The sequence below is a fragment of the Narcine bancroftii genome, chromosome 12 (genome assembly GCF_036971445.1).
Source record: "Narcine bancroftii isolate sNarBan1 chromosome 12, sNarBan1.hap1, whole genome shotgun sequence".
Taxonomy (NCBI): Eukaryota; Metazoa; Chordata; class Chondrichthyes; order Torpediniformes; family Narcinidae; genus Narcine; species Narcine bancroftii.
In genome coordinates this window covers 55146652-55162940 of record NC_091480.1, presented here as the reverse complement: position 1 = coordinate 55162940, position 16289 = coordinate 55146652, and the positions used below count along the sequence as shown (strand labels likewise).

General features: G+C 38.2%; 1 protein-coding gene across 8 annotated transcripts in view; it reads left to right on the top strand.

Moving 5' to 3' along the window:
- The window catches only part of LOC138747011 (electroneutral sodium bicarbonate exchanger 1-like), a 243218-nt gene that overhangs the window by 45644 nt on the left and 181285 nt on the right, over positions 1 to 16289 (top strand). The gene's annotated exons all lie outside the window — the stretch shown is intronic.

Sequence of the window (16289 nt, the reverse complement as noted above, 5' to 3'; positions counted from 1 at the left end):
ATGAAATGTCATAGGATCAGGATTAATAAATCTCTTTATCAACTTGCATGGACTAGCTTTTTACATGGTTTTAGGAAGATGCAAAAACTAAAATCATGTTAGTAACATTGGCGTAATGATACATTTGATATCCTGTGGCTAATTAACTCCAATTTTTCTCTGCTCAGGCTCAGTGCTTATCCCTGATTTTCATTCCGTTTAAGACTAGCCAAATATCAGATTGCTTTAATTTTTGTATGTATAGGGGAAAGCTGTTCAATCCAACATATAATCATGTTGGTGACTTTGTGCAATAAATTGTGACTAATAGAAAGTTTGAAATTAACCTTGAGTACATTTCTCCAGTATTTAATTCATTGGACTGAGACTATACACATTAGCTTGGAACAGATTTGGTTGTAGAATCTGGTCTACAATTCTCTAGCAAGCTTTTTTTTAAAGAATGGTACATCTTTTCATGGAGCAAATATCATTTACAATAGACAGCATCTTAAAAATGTAAAAACTGAGAAATTTATTTAAAAAATTACTAAACTAGAGAATACAAGTCCAGGCTGTCCAATCTGTCCTTGTAAGACAATTTGTTCATCCAGATTTTAGTCCATTTCCTACTTGAACTTTTTCCAATGCATTGACATTCTTCATTAAATTTAAGGATACTAAAATTACACACTGCTCGAAACTTTGTCTCATAATTGAGGAAAAACCTTCCCACTTTTGCATTCCGTTTCCTTGCAATAAACAATAACAGTTAGCTTTCTAAATGATTTACCTACAGAAGTTTGTAGATTTCTGTATATATCAATAGAAACTCTTGCTTTCTGCTTTTATTTCTAGTTAGCTTTTCTTGATCGTTTCATCATTCTTTGTTTTTTCATAATATTCTGTCCAACCTACTGGCCTGCCATCTCTGTGCAATGATGTGCTATTTGCTTTCATTTGATCCTATCTTTTAAATTTTAAAATTTAGCCTTGCAGCATGATAACAGGCCTTTTCGTGCTGCCCAATTACTTGACCTTACAGCCCCAGTATGTTTTGAAGGGTGGGAGGAGAACATATAATCTCCTTACAGACAGCGCTGGATTTGATCCTGGGTTGCTGGTGCTATAACAACGTTGTGCTAACCATGCTGCCCAAATGGTATGTGCTCCCCTTGTAATTTTTTTTCTCATTATAGTTATTTTGTGCATTGTGAAAAATTCCTAAAAGTTCCTTCTGCACCACATGTCCCTCCAGGTAATGAAAATAGACAACATAAACCATACACTTGTTATCTGTTGACCTTTATGGCTTTTCTGTGATGCAATCTTTGTTCCAGTTAAGAACAGGCCAGTTCTTTTGAAGACTTGCACACTATACTGGTCACAAATGTATTCTACTGATTGAGGAAAATGAGAACCTCCAACCATCCAGTCTGTTAATTTCACATAATTTCAATGCATGTCCCTTCATCTTGCCTAGTCTGTCAGAATAAAATAATTTAAATAATAAGTTTACAAGCCAGGCCTTTGATTACTTCATTTGCCTTGTACTTGGGATGCTTTCTAATCTCCATGTTGTTCCAAAGTAAATAGATACAACCTTTTAAGATTAAAGTTCTTGTAGCACTGTTTTGAGCTATTTTAAAACCCACTGTATTATCTAGCAGTATTCTGACTAATATTAAGTTCTCAACTCTCCACCACTTTAAGAAAGCTAAAGCTGATGAGTCTTGATCCTGATCTGTAATGTTGACTGGCCATTTCTACTTGTTAAGTTCCTCCAGCAGGTTATTGTTTGCTTTAAGAAAGCTAAAGCTGATGAGTCTTGATCCTGATCTGCAATGTTGACTGGCCATTTCTACTTGTTAAGTTCCTCCAGCAGGTCATTGTTTGCTTTAAGAAAGCTGCTTCTGCCCAAATTGATGGTGGTTTTGTTACTTTGAAGCCATTACGACTCTTCAATACCCATTGGATATGAAAAACTGTAAATCTGTACAATTAGTTTTTTGAAAAATCCTAACAGTGAAAGAATTGTGTTGTCCAAATAGAAAATCATGCCATGATGGTAAATACTGAAGAGGAGGAATTGACTGATGGTCTTTCCAATTCTGTAATGAGGACTTGAGTTTGGCCTGTGGTTAGTTAAGAGTCTCTGATCTGCCTATAATATGTAGGCCAGTATGTAATTTGAAAATTCTGGCCTCTATGGTAGTGCATTATCATTCTGAATGGCAAATATATTTGTTGCTGGCCTAAATTCTGGAACATTCCACCTCATAGAACTGGGAACATCTTTAGAAGGACTGCAGTGGGTCAAGGCAGCATTTCCTTATCATTCTCTCTGGTATCTTAGGATTGGCAAAAATTTTTGACCTTGAAGAACTCTTGGGAATGAATTTTGTCCTGATTGGAAGTGGGCTCATAATAAGTTTTGATTTTACAATGGTATCAATACTACAGTTCAAAGAAAAAGAGGGGTATGGAGGGCTATGGACTGAATGCAGGTCAGTGGGACTAGGCAAAAAAGTGATTCAGCATGGGCTAGAAGGGCCAAAGGGTCCTGTTTCTGTGCTGTAATGTTCTATGGTTCTAAAATATAAAGATAAGTGCTGTGGGTGGTAATGGGGTTCTTCTGGCTATCCATCTGTAGGTTGATGTTGGACCCCTTTAGTCAGTTTGTGGGGTTTGATATGAGGATACCCCACTCCTCAGAAAGGAACATTCATGTGCGTGAATGGATTTGGGTAAATAGGAGTTGCACAGGTCCAGACCCACCCTTTCAACATCCCCTCCCAGATCCAGCGGCATGGTGAGGTCCAAGACGGCTGGAGGAAGTTGATGCAGTGAATGGCCAGAACAAGCTTCGATGCAAGGGATGCCCTTTCCGCGCTTCACACCACGTGTTTGCTAGATGGCCGTTCACCCTACGAGAGGGTTTGTCCACCCTTTGACAGGTCTTGTTTTTCATCATGCAGGGTGTCTAGCCACCCTCTGCACCAGGCAAGCCTGGTGGGGGAGCCAGTTTGGTCACTGACTAACCAACCATGTGACAGGTTATATGTTACCAGTGGAACTCAGATGAGTGACCTGACAGTAAATTGCTGTTTTTCAGCAGTTTATGATAAATTTGGGTTTGTGTGTGATGTCTGAAAACATTAGATCTTGGGCCAAAATAGTAGGAGACAGTTATTGCAGTAGCATTATCAAAAATTTAAGGCTATTGGAGAAAAAAAATTAAGCCATAGGAGATCTCTTCTAAGATTAAATTGAAAAATGGAAATTGATTCACAAGTGCATCAATTACAGTTTTTTTGGTTAGTTTGGGCTTGAGAAAATACAGATCGCATGAATTGAGAACTTTTTAAATTCTCTTGTTTTTCACTTTGATAAAATTACCTTTCACTGACGTACATAATTTGTGTAAATAGGTGAGGGTCATAATGGTGTTTTGTTACTGTCTCGCCAAAGATTTTGGCTGTTACCCTTATTTAGAGATTTAGAGGCTGCTTGTTTATTTATTTATTTTTTCCTTTCTGTTCTGTCATGGAAGGCTGTGCCAATTATTTGGAACTGCAAGATGCTGACATTTTGTTAACCTTTTCACATGGACACAGTTTTTCTTTTCATTTACTTTGTCCATGTGCAAAGAAAAATTAAATTTCAATAATCCAGCAATAGACTGAAATGTGATTGGCCAAGACCTATAAGGAATAGGTCATGATATCACTTGACCCTGCACTGCCATTTAACAAGATCCTGATTAAACTGTCGGTAACCTTACCACTGCGTGCCACTCTACCTGTAGTAACCTTTCGACCTTTGTCTTACAAAGTTTATTTGACTTTTTTGAATATTTTATTTTTGGATTTTCAAACTCAATTTCCAGTAATCAATCACAAATTACAGTTAGCCATTATATATAAAATTTGTTGTCAAGATAGTCATTTTTTTCCTTCTCTCTTCCCCCCTCCCCACACTCAACAGACCACAATTGCGTACAACATTCAAGACACCCACAACAAAGGTTGGGAACACATCAGGGATTTGTCTTGACTTTACTTGATTGGGCCCCCAGCCCCTCCCTTAGTAGAATGATAGACAGGAGAGTCAGGGTGGTGAGATACACAGATCCACACTATAACTATGCTCCTTTAAAATTTAAATATGATTGCCAAAATTTTAGTTTTTCCTTAAATTAAAGGTCATTTTCTCCAGGGAAACATAGCTTTGCATTTCATCATTCCAGTGCGCAATGCCCAAATGAGAGTCAGATCTTTGCCAATGCGATCATTACAAATTGGATTTGGAATTTGGACAGCTTCCTCTTCAGCCTAAATGTCCATCCTATTTCCCAATAGGAACAGCTTTGGGTCTTTTTTTTCACAACTTTATTTATTCGTTCAACAAGATTATTACATACAGTTTTTAAAAAAAAGTACATATTGTGAACAATAAAAAATTTTGTGTGTGTGTGTAGAACGCTTCCACCAGCGTTGTCTCCGCTCCATCCTCAACATTCATTGGAGCGACTTCATCACCAACATCGAAGTACTCGAGATGGCAGAGGCCGACAGCATCGAATCCACGCTGCTGAAGATCCAACTGCGCTGGGTAGGTCACGTCTCCAGAATGGAGGACCATCGTCTTCCCAAGATCGTGTTATATGGCAAGCTCTCCACTGGCCACCGAGACAGAGGTGCACCAAAGAAGAGGTACAAGGACTGCCTAAGAAATCTCTTGGTGCCTGCCACATTGACCACCGCCAGTGGGCTGATATCGCCTCAAACCGCGCATCTTGGCACCTCACAGTTCGGCGGGCAGCAACCTCCTTTGAAGAAGACCGCAGAGCCCACCTCACTGACAAAAGGCAAAGGAGGAAAAACCCAACACCCAACCCCAACCAACCAATTTTCCCTTGCAACCATGTCTGCCTGTCCCGCATCGGACTTGACAGCCACAAACGAGCCTGCAGCTGACATGGACATTTACCCCCTCCAGAAATCTTCGTCCGCGAAGCCAAGCCAAAGAAGAAGAACACTACCATGACAAATATCTAACTAGTCATCCTCAGAAAAAGTAAAGTTAATATCCTTTTCCCATTTAATCTTAGATCTATCCCATCCCTTTTTTCCATACTCTCCTGTAATATTTGGTACATCAATGAAATATATCCCTTCTTTGGTACAATCAGAAGAAAAGATTCAAATTTAGTCAATTTATGTAAAATCATATCTCTACCAAATATTTGTTTTACTAAGGATCAAAGTTGATAATAAACGAATAAAGAATTCTCATTAATACCAAAATCTTCCCTCATTTGATTAAAGGATAAAAATTTACCTTCTTTAAAACAATCCCCCAAGTTTTTTTATACCTTTAGATTTCCAATGTAATAAACATTGATTATACATTGAAATAGGAATAAGTTGATTATTCTATAACGGTATTAAAGTCAATAATTTACCCTTAGAACCTATTGTTCTATTTTTCCTCATCCATAACTTCATTAAATGTTTTAGTATAGGCACATTATATTGTAATAAATTTAAGTTCCACCGAAACAAAAATTGATGTATTTCAAATTCAAAAATATTCGCCATCTCAATTTTAGCCCAACTAGGGGGCTGTTCCAAATCCATTAATAAACTAATAAATTAAAGTTGAGCTGCCTCATAATAATTTTGAAAATGTGGTAAATGTAATCCCCCTAATGCATATTTCCAAGTTAACATTCAAAGCTACTCTCGGAAATTTTATTTAAATCTCGAAAAAAATTCTTAAGTAAACACGGAATTGACTGAAACAAATATTGTATACGTGGAAATATATTAATTTTAATTGTATTTATTCTTCTAATTAAATTTATAGGAAGATCCTTCCACTTAATCAAATTAGCTTTGATCTTTTTCATTAACGGTACATACAGCTTTGAGTCTTGAGGGAATTTTTCACCTATGATTTTTTTTTTCCCTAGGGCTTGGCCTGGTTCCACCCAGAAGGTCTCACCTTGGTACGTGTCCAGGTTGCATGCACAAAGGTTCCTGTCGCAATGCTACATCTAAAGCATTGGTCTGAAATTTCTGGTTTAGCCTTATTCAATTTTTGCGGTGTCAAGTATAGCTGGTGGAGAAAGTTGTACTGCACCAGCCTATACCACGCATTAATAATCGCGGTCATGCAGTTCTGACACAGATCTGACCAGCATTGCTCATCCATCGTTATTCCTTAATCTGTCTTTCACCTTTTCCTTGATTTGTGAAGGCCCCGTTTAGGGCCTTCTGCTTGGAGTAAGAAATACATCGCTGAAATGAACTTCCCTGTGTTCTCCTTCAGGATCAGGATCCCTATGTCACTGCACATTGGTAAACTCATGGATGGACCTAATTTATCCCTCAATAAATATCTTATCTGAAGGTAGCAGAGGAGCATCTTATTTGACGTCCTATTTATTTCTGAGTCGCTCAAATTGTATTAATTCCTCCTGCTCGTCACAGTCCTCAATACACCTGATCCATTTTGGCCCCAGGTGTCCAGGATCTTGTTGTCCATTATCAAAGTGACTGATCTATTTGGAGTTGGGGGCTTTTTTGGGGACAGCCCACTTTAGACTCTCTGTATTGATTAATTTTGTTCCATATAGAAATTGTGTTTTAATTTGGGGCTGTCTTTTTTTTTAAACCAGATAATAATTTAGTGTCCCACTTTTAAATGAAGTCTCCTTTTCACCCACTGTGTGCAGACCAATTTATGCCCAGGATGGTATACCTCCCCTCAAATAACGAGGTGATATACCTCGACTGGGCTGCCCAGTAATATTTCTTAAGGCCTGGTAACCTTAAGCCACCCAGGCTAAAGTCCCAGGTTAGTTTTTCCATAGAGACCCTGGCTACCTTGCCATTCCACAAAAACCTACTAACGTGAATGCAAGTTCTGAAAGAATACCCAGGGCAGCACCACGGGCAGAGTCTGGAAGAAGTACTGAAGCCTTAGCAACACATTAATTTTAACACATGTTGACCCTGCCCACTAGCATGATAGGCAGGGTCATCCACCTTTTTAAGTCTTCCTCGATTCTCCTGAGCAAGGGGGTATACTTTAGCTTGTATAAATTATTTAGGTTGTTGACCACCCTAACTCCTAGATATTCGATCCCATTTTGCGGCCATTTCAAATGACTTCTCTTGATATTGACTACAATTCCCCCTTAGTGATTTTGCTCTTACCTCAATTGATCTTATGCCCAGAGACCTTCATAGTCTTCCAAAGTTGAGTGCAGCCTGGCGAATTTCTGGGTCTGTCAGATATATCAGCACATTATCAGCAAATAGATTGATTTTGTGTTCTTCCTGGGCTACCCTAAATCCCTTGATGTCTGGATAATGGGGTATGGCCTCAGCCAACAACTCCATAGCTAATATGAATAGAGCTGGAGATAATGTACACCTTTGTCTACTGGCTCTTGACAGTGGGAAGGCTGAAGAAATTTGCCCATTGGTCACAACTTTAGCCTTGTACGTGTGGAACAATGCCCTTATCCAATTTATAAAAGTTGGCCCCAGTCCCAATTTTTCCAGCACCTTGAACAAGAAGTTCCACTCCAATCTGTCAAATGCCTTCTCTGCATCCAGGGCTGCAGCTACGTTTCTTTCATCCCTTGACTGTGCCAGATGCATTCTACTCAGCAGCCTGCTTGCGTTGTCTGCCGCCTGCCTTTTTTGCACAAAGCCTGGTTGATCCTTATTTATTAATTTCGGCAAATGTTTCACCAATTATTTGCCAGGGCTTTGGCAACTATTATTTGACTTTCTTAAATATACTCAAACCAACTTACTTTTGGCATCCTTGGGGGAAGAATTATGGAAAAAAGTCAAAGCTCTAAGAAGGTGCCTCATCTGTTTCATAGGCAACCCCTCATTTTTAAAAGTGATCAGTCATTCTAGATTTTCTCCCATGAGGAAACCTCTTCTCCAAATTCACCCTTTCAAGATCCCTCAGGGTCTTGTATATTTCAATCAAGTGTCCCTACTCCACATTTTATGAATGCTCAAGCATATTAGGCTCGAGCGTTATAAAGCTGTATCAAGCTTCTTTTCCAAGATAACCCATTCAATTTGAGTCCTGAAAACCTTCTCTGAACTGCTTCAAATACATTAACATTTTAAAATAAGAAGACCGTCCAGATGTGGTCTTGTACATGGAAGCATTCAATTTCTCTTATAATAAATGATGACATTTTGTTTGCTTTCCATATTACTTGCTGGATCTGCATGCTGACCTTTTGAGACTTGTGTGGTTAGACACCCAGATCCTTCCATCTCAGCTGCTACAATGTCTCACCATTTAAATGTTTTATTTTTCTGCCAAAGCAGACAATTTTGCAATTTCCTGACATTATTTTCAATTTACAAGCTATTTCCCTTTCCACCTAACCTATCCATATTCCTTTTGTAGCTGCCTTGTGTTTGCTTCAAAGTGTAATTTTGTTTTGTTGGTATAGATCTGGGGGGGGGGGGGAAATCTGAACCCTAGAAACTAGAATTAATTACGCAGCACTTTTGGGGAATTTGAAGGATGTCTGATTGATTGAGTATAGAGCAAAATTGTAAATTGGTGCAGTTACTACATTTGGACACTAACCCCCCTCACTGTTTTCTCCCCTGTACAGTTTTTGGCATAAACTCTCGAAATATAGAAGGATTAATCAAGCTATACTGTCCCCATCAAGTGACTAATATTAAAGTTTGTTTATCTCTTTAACATTGATTTGAATTCCTTCTCCATGTATTTATTTTTGGAACAGTGGTCATGTTCAACTCCTTTTAACCATGATGCTGCAACACAGAAAGGAATAAAAATGTATTATACCCTTTTTCATTTTGACCTGTATGCTATCATGTAGTTTTGCTTGACTTGTGTATATTTGTTAATGATACTGGGTATCAGAATGTTCCATGCCTAATATCAACATCCCTTATTGGCAAAGCCTTCCATGCAGTTAATTCTCTTCCTGAACTTCACTGTTCTGAAAGCTCTCTGGTTATTGTTAATTTTTCACTGCAGGGATCAACCTGACCACAATTTTTTTTAACTCTAGATGCCAGTTAGATGAGTGGAGACTAAGGTAAAGTACCATATAAGACGGTCCCCATTTTCAGCCTCGTTTTCATTGTTTTATCATGTCAGATGTATAAGTTGACCCTCCCTCACCCCCAATTTTTTGCAAGGAATGTGTCAGAGACTGGTGTCCAGGCCTCCCAGCAACAACCCAAACTTTGTTGCAACACCTCAATCGCCAAATAACAAATCTGTAAATTAAGCAAGCAAGAAAAAAAAAACTTTGCTCCTGGCTGGGAAGATGCCAAACAGTGCTGGGTCCAATTCTTCAGCATTGGCTGTAGCCAGATTCAGCAACAGCGACTCCATTCTCAACATTGGATGCGGTGCCATCCGCATCGAAGAAGCCACCTTGCTTCCCAAGTATGCTAAGTGCGGGAACCACGGCTACATGTCAGCTTGGGAGGCATCAGTTCCTGGGCAGGAGTGGGGATCTCAGCCTTCCGGGCAGGAGCAGGGACCTCTGGCCCTACAATTGTAAAATGTCTGGGTGGGTTATGTTGGCGGTGGGGATGTGTCGGGGAGTGATGGGGAGATGCTTCCGGGTCATCTTGTACACTGAATCTATGTTGAACGGTTTTTTGAGTTGAAATTAAGGTCTCATTTTTGTATCTGGCATATAAGGTGACCCAAGATGATCTCTGATTTTTTTGAGTGCTTTTTGAGGGTTTCAAGAGTCAACGTACACCAAAATATATGATATGTGTGTTGTGTGTGACAAAATTAATGCTATAATGCAAGGAGCTTTGAAAGCAGATGATTGAAAATTTGGTTGAAAGGGAAGTTTTAAATAGTGTTAGAAGAAAGTGAGGTAGCAAAATAAATGATTTTAAGAAGAGAATTAGTTTGCATTTTCAATAGCTGAAGGCATTGCTGCCATTGGTGGAGTGATGAACTTTGATGATAAGCAAGTGGACAGGGTTAGAGGATGGAGATGTGGGGTGTCATGATGAGACAGTGAGACCAAACAGGAATTTGAAAAAGAGGAGAAAAGACTTCCTGACTGTCCCTGTATCAGTCACAGATGTTTTTTAAATCTTCTGCTCAAAGATCAAAAAATGGTTTGGTCGGCCTAGAATCCATGCATGAGGTTTCATTTAAAATGACAATGTGGCTACATTTGGGTCAGTTTGAGTCCAAGCTGTGTATTTTAATGATGGGTCCAGTTGGCCTCTAGTGGGCACTCCTCTTCCTTGGAAAAACAAGCTAAAGATCAGAATCCTGTAGGAAGCTGTTGGGACCTTAATGGCCAAGTATCTCAGTGATTTTTTTTAACTGCTGGCCTGGTCACTTGGACTTTATGATGCACTTATTTTTGAAACTTGGAACAATGTATTGATAGTTGCTTTGTAATGTAAAGATGTTGCCACACTAACTCCAGCCTCTTATTCAATTACAGGGAACAGGTGGATAAATCAGAATTTTACTTTGAATAGTAGCTTGTTTCCTTGATGCTCTTGGGTGTCACCTGAAAGCACTATCTCCTGGGAAGACTGCTCTCCCTCGCTACTCAACTGGTGCAAGCCTAGATTGTCCATGGGTCTCCAGGAAATTACTTTCAACTCTGCCACCATTATGCCAGATTTGCTACTTTGTCAGATAAGATAGTTAAGAGATTGAGTATTGTGTAGTAGACTACTTTGAACTGCACAAGTTCAAGGAAGTAAAAGTTTTTTAAAAATATGAACCTCAAAGGTTCTTTGAGTTGCTGTGTTATAATTGCTTGGGCAGAGAGCTGAAGGTGAAAAAGCTTAAATAATTTAAGAAATAATCAGGTGCATAATATGCAGTACCTATCATATTTCCTGGTGCGTGCTGTAACTTGTTCTTATACCATTGCATTGCCAATCACTATCTACTGTTTTTGAGTCTTTGCTGTGCTTTATTACAGCCCTTCTTTATTATTTGTTTCCAAGTTACCTTAGTAACATTGATCAACCATTGTTAAGTGGGCTGCATTATCCCAGTTCTGTTACATATCTATTTTGCACTGCGAACACCATTTCACTCAAGGTATCTAGCTAAATTAGCATGTTTGAGTAAGTCCCGTTTCATGGTGGCAGTCGCCTGACGTTGCATAGTTGAAATCCTTGGAGACACAAAGATGAAAAAATATAGTAAATACACAAAGTTTAGTTTTCTGAGATTAGCATCATTTGTGAAAACTCTAGTAACAGGTGACATTAAATAGAATGTTTACTCTGCATTGATGAAAGAAATGACAAATGCAACCAGAGGAAGGAGCAACTTTTCACAGGATGAATGGCATAATTGATGCCTCTTCAGGTTAACTTCAATGATTGCATTTAAGATAATTAGTTTATTGTCAATTAAACAAGTACAATGTACATATGCACAGAAATTCTTGCTTGCTGCAGCGAAACAGGTATGTAAGATACACCAACTACAATAGTACAAATTAAATTAGAGATAATAAAAATAAAGGATATATTTTCACTGTTGCCATTGGTGAAAATACTGCAAGCCATCTACTGGATGGAGGAAGTTGTATATTTGTGATAGTGGAAGATATCGGTTCTCTATTTTTCTCCGCATTTGTATACTTTTGACAAAATGGGTCCAAATGACAAACAGCTAATGTTTTTAGGTCCGTGCACAACAAATCCCCTGCAGAAAGTACTGTGTGGTATTGATGTCTGAATTAATTTAATCTGTGGATATCAGCCTAGTGTTTTGGAACACATCAGTTCATTAAAATGTCTTTGCCTCTCTGATATGACTGCTTGGTGGATCATTTTGAACATATAACATTGTTGTTAAAATTTTTAACTTTTTGTTAGAACTGTGGAGCTTGTCTTTAAGGCAAACATTTGGTCAACTTGATTTCTGTCCTGAGGTACGCAACTGCAATTTAGTGATCCAAGGTAATCTTGTAAGCAGCTGTCTGTAGATATGATGTCTGTAGATTTACATGAGGAGTAAATATTTATATAATTGAAGGTTTCTGAGATAATCATAGAACTGAATAAATGCCATGACCTGAAGCTTCTAGTTGATAGCACTGATTTGTTGTAATTCATCCAACATTAGGACAATCTCAAATCTCCATGCATATCTCGTTTCTATGATCTTTTGTGCAATATTTTTTAAAAGTGTGCTAGAAGTTAACAGGATTCACAAAAATGGCAATTTTTTTCCCTGAGAGAAATTCTCACCTTCATGTTTTTTCACTAATTGCACTTTTTTTAGGTCAACAAGTAGGCTTCTTTTAAAAGCATAACAACAGGTGTGAGGACACTTACAGCCACAAATTTAAATATTTCAAGTTTTTTTTAATTTACTTACCCAATATAACAAGCAAATACTTCTGGGATTTTAATCATTTAAAATATGGTAATTCAGAGATGCTCTACATGAATTTAAAAATACTATTAATTTGCACTTAGTTACCCCCCCCCCCTTAATTATACTTTTGTATTTAATGATGTAGGAGGCCATTTGGCAGTTGCTTATGCTTGCTCTTGTGAGCAATCCCATTTTCCCACTATTTTCTTGTATCTCTCTCTCTCTCTCTCTCTCTCTCTCTCTCTCTCTCTCGTACGCCCATTCACAACCCTGATTTTGCTCACCTCCACTCAGGATAATTTACAATGATCAACTAACCTGAGAACTAGCAAACTGGTAAAAGGGAAAATGTGCAGATTACATACAGACAGCACTGGAATGTAGAGTTTAACTCTGATCACTTATTTTGGCAATATGGAATTGTGTTTAGATGGTACACGGTGGTCAGCATGAACTTGAAAAATGTGTTTCTCACCTAGTTTTGCTCCCTTCTGATGAGAGATTAAACAGAGGCCCTACTTGCCTTTCCTGATGATTCATGAAGATGCCTCTGGTTATTTAAAGACCACCATAAAATCCTTTCAATGGATGAACATTCCTCTTTGTCTTATGGGCACCACAATCACCACACTATATAGTGTAATTTAATGTTAAACTTTGAAAATAATGAATCAATTTGCATAGTACTTTGTTACAACCTTGACATTCCAAGTACTTAATGTTCAATGGCTTACTGTTGAAGTGTACTTGCTGTTGTAGCCAAGGACAACTGCCCGTTTGCTCACAGCAATATCCCACAAATTCCAAATAAAATAATAGTCCATGTAATCCTTTGGCAGTGTTTGTTGAAAGTAGCACATTGCATCCTAAAGTTAACACAATGAACAAAAATGAATGATTTTTGTCATGATGTATCAGGGTATTAGTTTCCTCCTTCATACTGCTTAAAGGCTCACAGTAAACAATTAACAATAGCCAAAAATCAGATTATGTCTGTGGCAGATATCCAAAGGATAGTCAAGTAATTCAATAACCAGCATCCCAAGGGTATTATTTCAATGTGTTTAGATTAGCAGCTCTAAATTAAATTTCCTATGTTCTGGACAACTTTTTAAGGTATATTTCAGTCTCGTTCCAATGGATAGATCCTTTGGAGGTTGGCTATTTTAGAGGTTCTTTATGGAAGTCTGAGAATTTTATGATATTTAGTCAGCATCATAACTGGTCTCACTAATTTTACAATTTTACCCACTGGGCAATGCTGCATTGTTGAGTTCACTGGTGGAGGAACCACTTCAATTTGGCAGCCATTTGTAGAAGTTGGTTAATAAGGCATCTTAATCTTTCCAAATTTAATTTTGGATATGCAGCACAGTAACAGGCCCTCCTGGGCCACGACCCTATGCTATCTGAATTCCCGAATTAACCTACAACCTCTAAGTTTTGGAGGGTGAGAGGAAACGAGTGCCTGGAGGAAGCCCATGCAGAAACTGAGAGAATGTTCAAATTCCTTACAGACAGTGCGGGATTTGAACCAAGGTTGCTGGCACTATTATAACATTGTGCTGATTACTACACTCACTGTGTGGTGATGCCACTAGATTTCCTTGGTATTTAATACAACAAAAGAACCTTTTGTATTTGCATGGAAAATTTTAATAGAGGGAAATATTTTTAACACATCATTTACTATTCAGTTCTTTGGACAGTTTGTCATATATGCAAGATTGTAGTTGCTGGTAATGTAAATTTATAATATCTTGTATTGGACACCTAAATAGATGCAACACCATCTTAAATGATGCCTGTTGATTACCTGGACCCTGAAAGTATCAGCCACTCTCAATTTTTCCTGTCTGATCAGGTGTAATTGTCCATCAACATCTATTTGCTGATCTGCGGTATTGAAAGGTATTGGCAATTAAATGTAAAAGAAACTTTGATTTAAACCTTTTTAAATGAAAAATAGTTCTGAAATGTAAAAGAGTTGAAGTATGAAAAATTTAATTTCAGCATCATGCAGTTCCGTTTAGTTAAGATAAGGGTGGCATGGTTAGTGCAACACTGTAACAGTGACCTGGGTTCAAATCTGCTACTGACTGAAAGGAGTTTGTATGTTCTCTATGTGTCTGTGTGGCATTCCTCTGGGTGCTCCAGTTTCCTTCCACCATTCAAAACCTATTGTTGGTGTAGGTCAATTGGGTATTTTGCAGTTTTTTTCAATATTGCTCTTGTCCAGGAATTTCAAGTGTGATTTGAAGTATTCTAGCTGGTTGTAATATAAATAAATTCTCCCCTTGCCACTGATGATCTGCAGAGAAGAAAAAGCCACTACCATTGTTACAAAATGACACGTGCGTTACAACGTGATGCTGTTTCATGAAAGACCGGCTTAAGCAGCTGAATTGTTGAGCAATGAAAATGGTTTCCATTGTGATGAGCTTTTTTTTGAGGATAGCCAGTTGAGGGATTTCAATGACTATTAGTCTAGAAATTAATAGACAAAAATTTCTGTTCTTGGGATACAAGCAAGTTGATCCAAAATAAAAAAAATATACCAATACAAGTTGTAATCTCAGGATTACTACTCAGACCATCTGCAAATTGGAAATGAGTTTGTAAAAGCAATGTTACATGTGTGGCTTTAAGATGGGTGTGAGAGAAATGTGTTTCCATTCACAAAGAGCATTGCCAGGAGAACTAAACAATATACTACTCTGTTCGGAGAAGTTTCACTTAAATTAGTCTGGAAACAGTGTTTGAGCAAATTGAATAGCTGGAGCCATAGACAAAAGTTAAAACTAAATAATACAATGGAAAGCAGGAGGTGGATTAGTTCCCAAAAGAGAAAGTTGAGAAAAGGAACAGAGTGATAATGCAGGGTAATGATAACCAGAAGCTGTCAGTAAGGGTCAGTGCAAACAAGTGGCATGTTCTGCATCAGTTAGTGCTGCTGCCTAAATTTCATGGGCCCGAGTTTCTGATCTTGGGTGCTATTGGTATGGAGTTTGCATGTTCTCCCTGTGACTAATTACCACTGAATGCTTCTGATTGCTTCAAAAATTTAAAGATGGCTACCATTGGGAGTTGGTAGCCTCTCAAGTCTAAGACAAAGGGCCACAGAGGTATCAGAAGGCAAATGGGATTAATGGAATTCCCCTATTTGGAGCCCTTCTGTGATGAGCAAACAAAAGGGTACACCTTCAATTAGGCTGATTTGGGGGGGGGGGGTGGGGGGGGGGAGGATGGTAAAAGATGGACAAGATTGAAGACTCTTTTTGAGTGCATAGTTTTTGTAGAGAAGTGAATTAATTGCATGGGTCTCTTAAAATCATGGTTGAAAAGTGACCAAGTTTGGGAATTAAATATTCTAGAATTTAGAAAGATGGGCTAAATAGAAAACAAGGTGTGGTAACCCTGATGTTTAACAATGGAATAAAAACTATGGAAAGATCTTGGATGCACCTAATCTGAATCTACTACATTGCAACAATTCTATTGTACAAATTTCCTTTTGTGTGTGTGAAGGGAAGGTAGTCACCTTGGGCATTGTGCTTAATACTTTGAGCTGCAGATAACCTGCTTAGGTTATATCCATAGTCTGAAAATCTGAGTGACAGCAGATACTAATTATTTAAAAATTGCCTTTGATATCGAATTCATGGGTCTCTTTTTGAATGGTGGTAGATGTTCTAAATATTTTTTTCTGCTCTTCTAGTCTTGATCTGTGTTCTTAAAAGAAGCTATATACAAACTCCTGTGCAAGGGCACAGCATACTGAGTTTTCTCAGCAAGATTGGATTGATTTGCCAGCAGAAGTGATTTTTGCATGGTTTAAATCCTATGGAGATGAGAGCAAGGGGCTCTACTGCTGATTGCTTAGTGCA